Consider the following 7,326-nt stretch of genomic DNA (forward strand, 5'->3'; position numbering starts at 1 on the left):
GTTTTCCCTGTGTTAGCAGAAACCACCTGGGCAAAGCCACTGTAACTGACTGCCATTAGCCTGTTTTTCAATATAATATCTAATTAAGATGGGGCTGATGGTTGGTCCGTGGTCCTGGTGTCCATCCTTAGGCCACTCCATAGCCCTTCAGCTGACATCATACTGAGCCATCCCAAGCTAATGGACAGACCACAGACAACTGCAGTTTTCCTCCACCCCCCATGCTCTTATCTCTTCTGTTATTTGGTGACTTTGGCCAGAGTTTTTATCTGCTCTTTGCTTATTTGCTTTCCAAGTAGATAAGATGATGTATACAGCACTTGCAATTTGTCGTTGCTCCTGACACAGAGGTGGAGAGCCCAGGCTCCTTGAAATAGCTCCTCCAGAAACATACATTTGATCCTCTGCACCGGCCTCCAGATAACTTCTGGCCAGAACAAACACATCCACACAATATCAGATGTTTATGGCAAAAGTTAAGGCCAATCCGGGTGGTTTTGTTTAGAGCTTTGCCCTATGTGGTCAAACTGCTATGTTTCCAGGCTTATTTCCCATCTTCCTTCACTGTCATCAGAGCCAACTTTGCCTTGTTCCTCATGCAGGCTTTGTGCTTTCTTGAATCCTTGCCTCCTGAATGTTCATCCCTTAAGACTTTTTGAAGCCCAGGGCCATGAAGTTTTCATAAGGCTTCAGGAATCCAGGTAAGCAACCTGGGCCCCCAGCTTCGGCTGAGGCCCTGTTATGGAGTAAACATTTGTGTCCCCCAAAATTCCTATGTTGAAATCCTAACCCCTAATGTGAATTGTAGTAGGAGGTGGGACCTTTGGGAGATAATTAGTTCATGAGAATAGAGCCCTCATGAATGGGATTAGTGCCTTCATAAGAAGACACATGAGAGTTTTTTGCTCCCCATTTGCAGACACAACAAGAAGATGGCCATCTGCAAACCAGGAAGCAGGCCTTCAGACACTGGGTCTGCCAGCACCTTGACCTTGGACCTCCCAGCCTCCGGAACTGTGAGAAATAAATGTTGATTGTTGAAGCCACCCAATCTGCGGTATTTGTTGCAGACAAGGCTGCTTAGGGTGCTAGTGGAGGCAGCGTTGGTGTGAGAATGGATGAGTAAATTCAGCCAAGCTCCTTTCCCACCAGAAACCCCGGTATCTGTGCCTGCTCATCCCATAGAGCCTCTGCCAGACCTTCATGGAACCAAGCAAAAGGCAGCTTTGCTCCAGGCCAAGTGGTAGGCAATGGGCCAGGCCCTGCTACCTTGAAGCGGTTGGATCACAGAGAGGCCCTGCCCAAGTCTGTACCCCTCCCAGAATCTTTGCCAGGGCAGACTTTTGTGGGGGCGTGTTGGCCCGGAGCCTAGCATAGCTTTCACATGTGGGTCTCCTTGTAGGAATCAACAATTACCAACCTCTTGGTTCTGTGGATGGAGACACTAAGAAGCTCTGCTCTCAGCCTGCCTGGACAGTCGTAGCCCAAAGACCCACACAATTTCTAACTCTTGCAGGAATCCAGACAAATGGGGCTGGTGACTGTATGGGAAGGGAAGCCTGTGCTTTAGCTGTGGCAGTGCTGGAGGAAGGGCAGAGCTTAACCCAGGACCAGGGTCAGTTCTCCTCTAGGGCCCCCACTGCCTCATCAAATAAGCATGAACTGCCCTCAAAGCAACTCCTTCTTTAGGCAGAGAGACAGAACTGACCTGGATTCTGCTCATTCTCCTCTCCTCGATCCCCTGGTGCCTCTGTGGATCCTCAGGACAATGTCCAGCCCCAGCCGCCTGTTCCTCAAGGCCAAAGGGAAGGCAGCATCCCAAAACCTGGGCTTGGGACTGAAACCACTAGGGCTGCCCAAGGGAGAAATTTGCAAATGTCCAGGCCCGAGAAATCAGATGACTCAAAAAGGAACCCAAGGAGATAGGCCATTGACTTAGAGATTTACCTGTGCTTACAAGCAGAAAACAGAGGCTCCATAACCACAAACAGGGAAAAAGAAAGCAGAAACCTGTAGGACAGTGAGAGTTAGACATGGAGCAAACAGAGAGGGAGGCTGGCCCAAGTGGGCAGTGTGGGTGGTTCATGGCAAACCCTACAGAGGCCCGACATCTCTCTGTGTGAAATTCCGGTATGTTTCCATTGGCTCAGGTCAGGGTCCTAAATGGGCAGCTTCTCTGGACAAAAGGACCCCGTAAGCCACTCTTGAGAAAACAACTTTCAATTTTGAATACTGATTAAGCACCACTGTATACTGGGAGCTGTGCCAGGACTGGGGAACCGCTGTGAGTAAGACTGGCCTATTCCTGTCCTCATAGCTTGCATGTAGCAGAAAGACATGACACATAGACATGGTGCTGGTAGTTACAGGTACAATGAGCACTGCAAGGAAGTCCAGTTAGCAAAGAAAAGAGCATTTTTCAACCCTTCTTCACTCAATTCCTTAATGAGGAAGATTTGAAAATAGGTGTCAGACTTCAGAGCTCTCCAGCCCTAGTCTCCTGAGAGGTTGAAAAAAAAAGTTATTTCGGACACCCAGGTTAAGCACCCAACTTCAGCTCAGGTCATGCTCTCACGGTTTGTGAGCTTGAGCCCACATCCAGCTCTGCCGACAGTGCAGGGCCTGCTTCACAACCTCTGTCTCCCTCTCTCTGCCCCTCCCCCAGCTCTCTCTCACTCTCTCTCCTCTCAAAAATAAATAAACATTCTTTAAAAAGTTATTTTAAGGGGACTCTTTTATGCTAGTGAGTTCATGATGGTTTACCCGAAACATTTCCCAAGGTGCTCAAAAATTCATTGCAGTTTTCTCATCTTTGAATATCTAAATCCCTCCTGAACTTTACCTGTTTACTGCTTGATTCTGTTATAGCATTGCTGAGTACGTTACCTCTTATTAATTCATTCATTGCCTCTCAGTATTTTTCTGTTTGGGAGAACCCTCACCACCTCACTGGATCTTCTAGAAATTACTCTCTTCCCCTCACCACTTAGTTTCCTCCCCTGGATTTTTGCCAGCCCCATTAGGTCATTCTTGGGGGGGGGGGGCGGTCAGAAATGGTAGAAAAGCCAGTTTTGTTGCCAGCGCCCTTGGCCAGAATCTGCCCACCTCCTCCCCTGGCCAAGAGCAGCCCCTTCCCTGCTTGCTCCTGCAGGCCCAAGAAGGTCATGGCCAGTACCTGCCCCTGCAGGCTGGAAGCCCTCATTAACAATGTCTTTCTTGGGCCTAGGCTTCTTAGTATACAAAGCTCTTTCACGGATATTTTCCCATTTGATACAACATTGAGAGGTAGTCAAGATAGATGCTAGCATCCCTATGTTACATAAAGAGAACAAAGGTTCACGAAGCTTAAATTAATTGTTCAACATCAGAAAACTACCAGTGACAGATGCAGAAATTGAACTTAGGTCTCCTGAGTTCTACCTGTTTGGTCTACCCCCATTCTTCAACCCTGAGACTATATGCCCCAGCTCCTAATATCTGCCTCAGATCTCCTCCCCGTTTTGGTGCAAACCTTGGATTTTAAGCATATGAAGCTCCAGATAAGAACCATTTCCTGCAGCAGCCTCAGTCTGTGTGACCCTCACCTGGGGGGCTGACCTTCCCAATACCTCTTCTGCCCCTGGTCCTTGGCTTCCCAAGGAAGGAGGTGATGTCGAACCATTTCTAACTGCTGATGCTGTGAATCCCGTTTTCTGCCTCGCGCTAAGCTGTGCCCTGATATCGGTAAATGTTTGGCAAATTTGTAGGAACTCTGCTGCCTGCTTATTTTTCAGCTCACTGTTGCATTTTGCCCTCTGACTCATATGCTCTTTAAGACTTAATTTTGGGCCAAATTTCTGGCAAATAATCCCACCCCTTCCAATTTAGAGACTTCGATATAATCTATTTCTTACTAATGTCAGAATTGTGGCCAAGGAGTACTTAGTCTCCCTATCTAAGCCTGTGATCAAGGCTTTGACAGAGATAAGGGGACCCACAGGCGCTTAGCCCAAAAGGAAGTTAGGGTGGAGGAGAAAAGAGATGGGTCAGAGAAGGCTTCCAAGGAAAAAACAGTACTTGGGCCAGTGTTTAAAAATGAGTAGCCAAGAAGGTTGGCAAGGGGAGGATGATCCAGGCAGAGGGTGTGATATGTGCAAGCACATAAAGCATGAGAGTTTATGGCACTTTGGGAACCATGAGGAGTTTTGCATAGCCAGAGGGCACATTGAGATGAGACAGTGCTGGGAGAGGAGTCTGGAAGTGGATGTGGGCCAGGTAAGGGAGGGCCTTCTATGCCATGCCAAGGTGACTAGGCTTCATACAGAAGAGGATGGGCAGCCACTGAAGAGTTTCAATGTAATATGATCATACTTGTAGAAACACTCTGGCCACCTAAGGAGAATGGATCGGGCAGAAGCTAAATCTATTGAAAGAATGCTGCTTTCATCTGGGTGAGAAATAACAGAATTATCAAAAGATGCATAGAAACGTAGAATATCAATACTGAAAATGATCTTGCAGACGGGTCATCTTGGCCAAATGCTCTGTTTTGGAGATGAAGTTGGGGGGCAGGGGGCACCACTCTGCTACCATCAGTGCCTCACTTGGACCAGTTATTAGTCCCCTCTTCTATGAGTGTGTTTGTTTCCTGCCATAACAAAATACCACAGAGTGGGTGGCTTAAACAACAGAGATTTATTTTCTCACAATGCTGAAGGCTAGAAGTCCACGATCAAAGTGTCCACAGGTTTGATTTCTTTTGAGGCCCCTCTCCTTGGTTTGCGGATGGCCACCTTCTTACTGTGTCCTCATGTGGTCTCTCTGTGCTTGTCTGTGTCCTAATCTCTTCTTACAAGGGCTCACCTTAATGTACCTATTTTAACTTAAATACCACTTTAAAGGCCCTATTTCCAAGTACAGTAACATAAGGTATTAGGAGTTACAGTTTCAATATATGAAGTGAGGGGAAAGGGACACAGTTCAGCCATAACAATGAGTAATAAGAGAGTGTATTCATAGATGCATAGGGAAAGGAATGTTATGACAGTTGCCTGAATATCAAAGGATGAATTCACAGCAGAAATAGGGAGAAAAGGCAATCCAGGCAGAAGGAATAAATGAGCAGCATCCCTTCTGGGATGTCAAAGTTCCTTGGGTCATAGAACCTACATCACGAGCAGAGTCTCATGTCCATTCTGATGCTCACTCACCATGCTCCTGCTCCAACACACAGCACATAGTTTACCACGTACCTCCTCAGTGGATCACCTTTGGCTTGTTTGTACATCCCGCACAGTCAGTGGAAACAAAAGTGAGGGTCCCTTCCAGATCAGTGAGGAACGTATTAAGTTGCCTCATCATTTAGCACTGCTCCGTAAAAGAATCCCAAACTAAATTAATACTCTGCAGCTGTGTCCATTGTGGGATTCTATGCAGTTGTTACATTGTGATGGTCCCAATGACAACGAGGAAAGGCTTGCATTGAAGTAAGGAAACACAACACAAAGTTGCATTATAACTTTACTGCTGTTAAAATAAGACTGAAAGACATTTCAAGAAGATGCCAATAACAATTGTCTATGAGAATGATGGGACTGACATATCTAGCTCTCCAAATTTTCTATGAAGTTATATGAAAAATACATTTGATGATGTTTAGACCTCATTCCACAATATAGTCACTTTTTTACATACCCTTTGTTCCTAGTACAGCGTAATAAAATACTCCGGGTGCTTTAAGTCTCTAATGAAGTTCACTACCAAGACAAAACATGTCTTCTCTCCCATAATTATCAGTTTCCAAAAAAAATCAGTTGCTGAGTCTTTAAAAATAGAATTTAGGGCATGTTATGAAATTTCTTTATGTTCACCCATTTACAAAATAAACTTATTCTAGAACACTTGAAAAATAGAGACAAGCACTTGGGGAAAAAAAAAAGTTGCCTAATCTGACTCTACTAACATTTTGGTGACCAACTTTTTTAATGTATAAATATTTAATGGAATCAAACTACTTTATAACTTGCTTTTCACTTATCAGTACATCCTAGACATTTCCCCCATATATCCATTATTCTTACATATCATTTTTATGACTGCTTACTATATATCTTTGTATGGATATATCTTACTTTATTAACCAAGTCCCTTTTGATGGAGAAGTAGATGGGATTTTTTTCCTTTCAGTCATAGATTAGACTGGAATGAACCATAATGATAAATCAAAGCATATGTCCATGAATATTTCCATAGAATAAATTTCTAGCAGTGAAAATGCTAAGTCAAACACACTTAAGACTTAGGATGTATATTGTCTGATTACCTTCCATAAATGTACTGATTCCCCTTTCAGCCTATATTTCTCTCCAGTGTTGGATATCATAATTTTCAAAAACCTTATCCAATTTGAATAAGGGTAAAATGGCATCTCATTACTTTATGTCAAAGTCTTTTTGAATCTCAAAATTTTGCTCATAGATCTGCCTATGTCCATTCAGACTTAACCCCTCAAAAAACACATTTCTCCAACATTCCATACTTGTTTGTCTAGTGTCTATTACATCCTAAGCTCTGTACTAAGTACCTTTTCATAATGAATTGTATTTATTTCATGTTTACTGACCTATACTTTATCTCTGATTTTTCTACATTGCCGAGAATTACAGTGAAAATAACCTAACAGCCCATAATTTTCCCATGGGCACACCTGGAACTTCCTAATAGATGTTTTATGTTGCTAATCCACTGGTTATCTGACGACTTTTAGTAATTTTAAGACTTATGTTTTAACCAATGGTTCCACAGTTTTACCTCCAGAAACAGCTGGGCGGATGCCATATGCTCAAATGGTCTATTTACATCTAAATTGCCATTCTGTTCTAGAACATTTTGTGCGTGTATTATCATTTGGCATACACCATCTGGCTTGGCAGCTACCAAAAGTAATAATTGTCCAGTATTTTGTCTAAGGTGCCATTGGTGGTGTATCTCAGAGACACTAGACAATAGCCACGTATGAAATGTGCCAGTAAAAGGAAGGAAGATCAAATTTAAGGTACAAAAAAAAAAAAAAAATAGTAACGATACTATGGAATCTCCCTAAAATCCAGTACCATCTTCATTTATTAGTCAGGAGTCAATGGATTTAATTCAGTAATAGGAAAGTGTTTTCAGTGTTTAGAGTATATATTAATCAGGTTTCTCTCAGGAAAGTGGAACTTATGCCAGATGGTTCATTGGAGATAAGTTAATACAGGGAACCCATTATAAGGATGTTAGAACAATTGAGAGGCTGAATAGAGGACAGTGGGATAACCTAGAGATTCAGAACCGTGGAAAGTTGCTACA

The sequence above is a fragment of the Panthera pardus genome, unplaced genomic scaffold, assembly GCF_024362965.1.
Source record: "Panthera pardus isolate Hobbes unplaced genomic scaffold, ASM2436296v1 HiC_scaffold_22, whole genome shotgun sequence".
Classification (NCBI taxonomy): domain Eukaryota; kingdom Metazoa; phylum Chordata; class Mammalia; order Carnivora; family Felidae; genus Panthera; species Panthera pardus.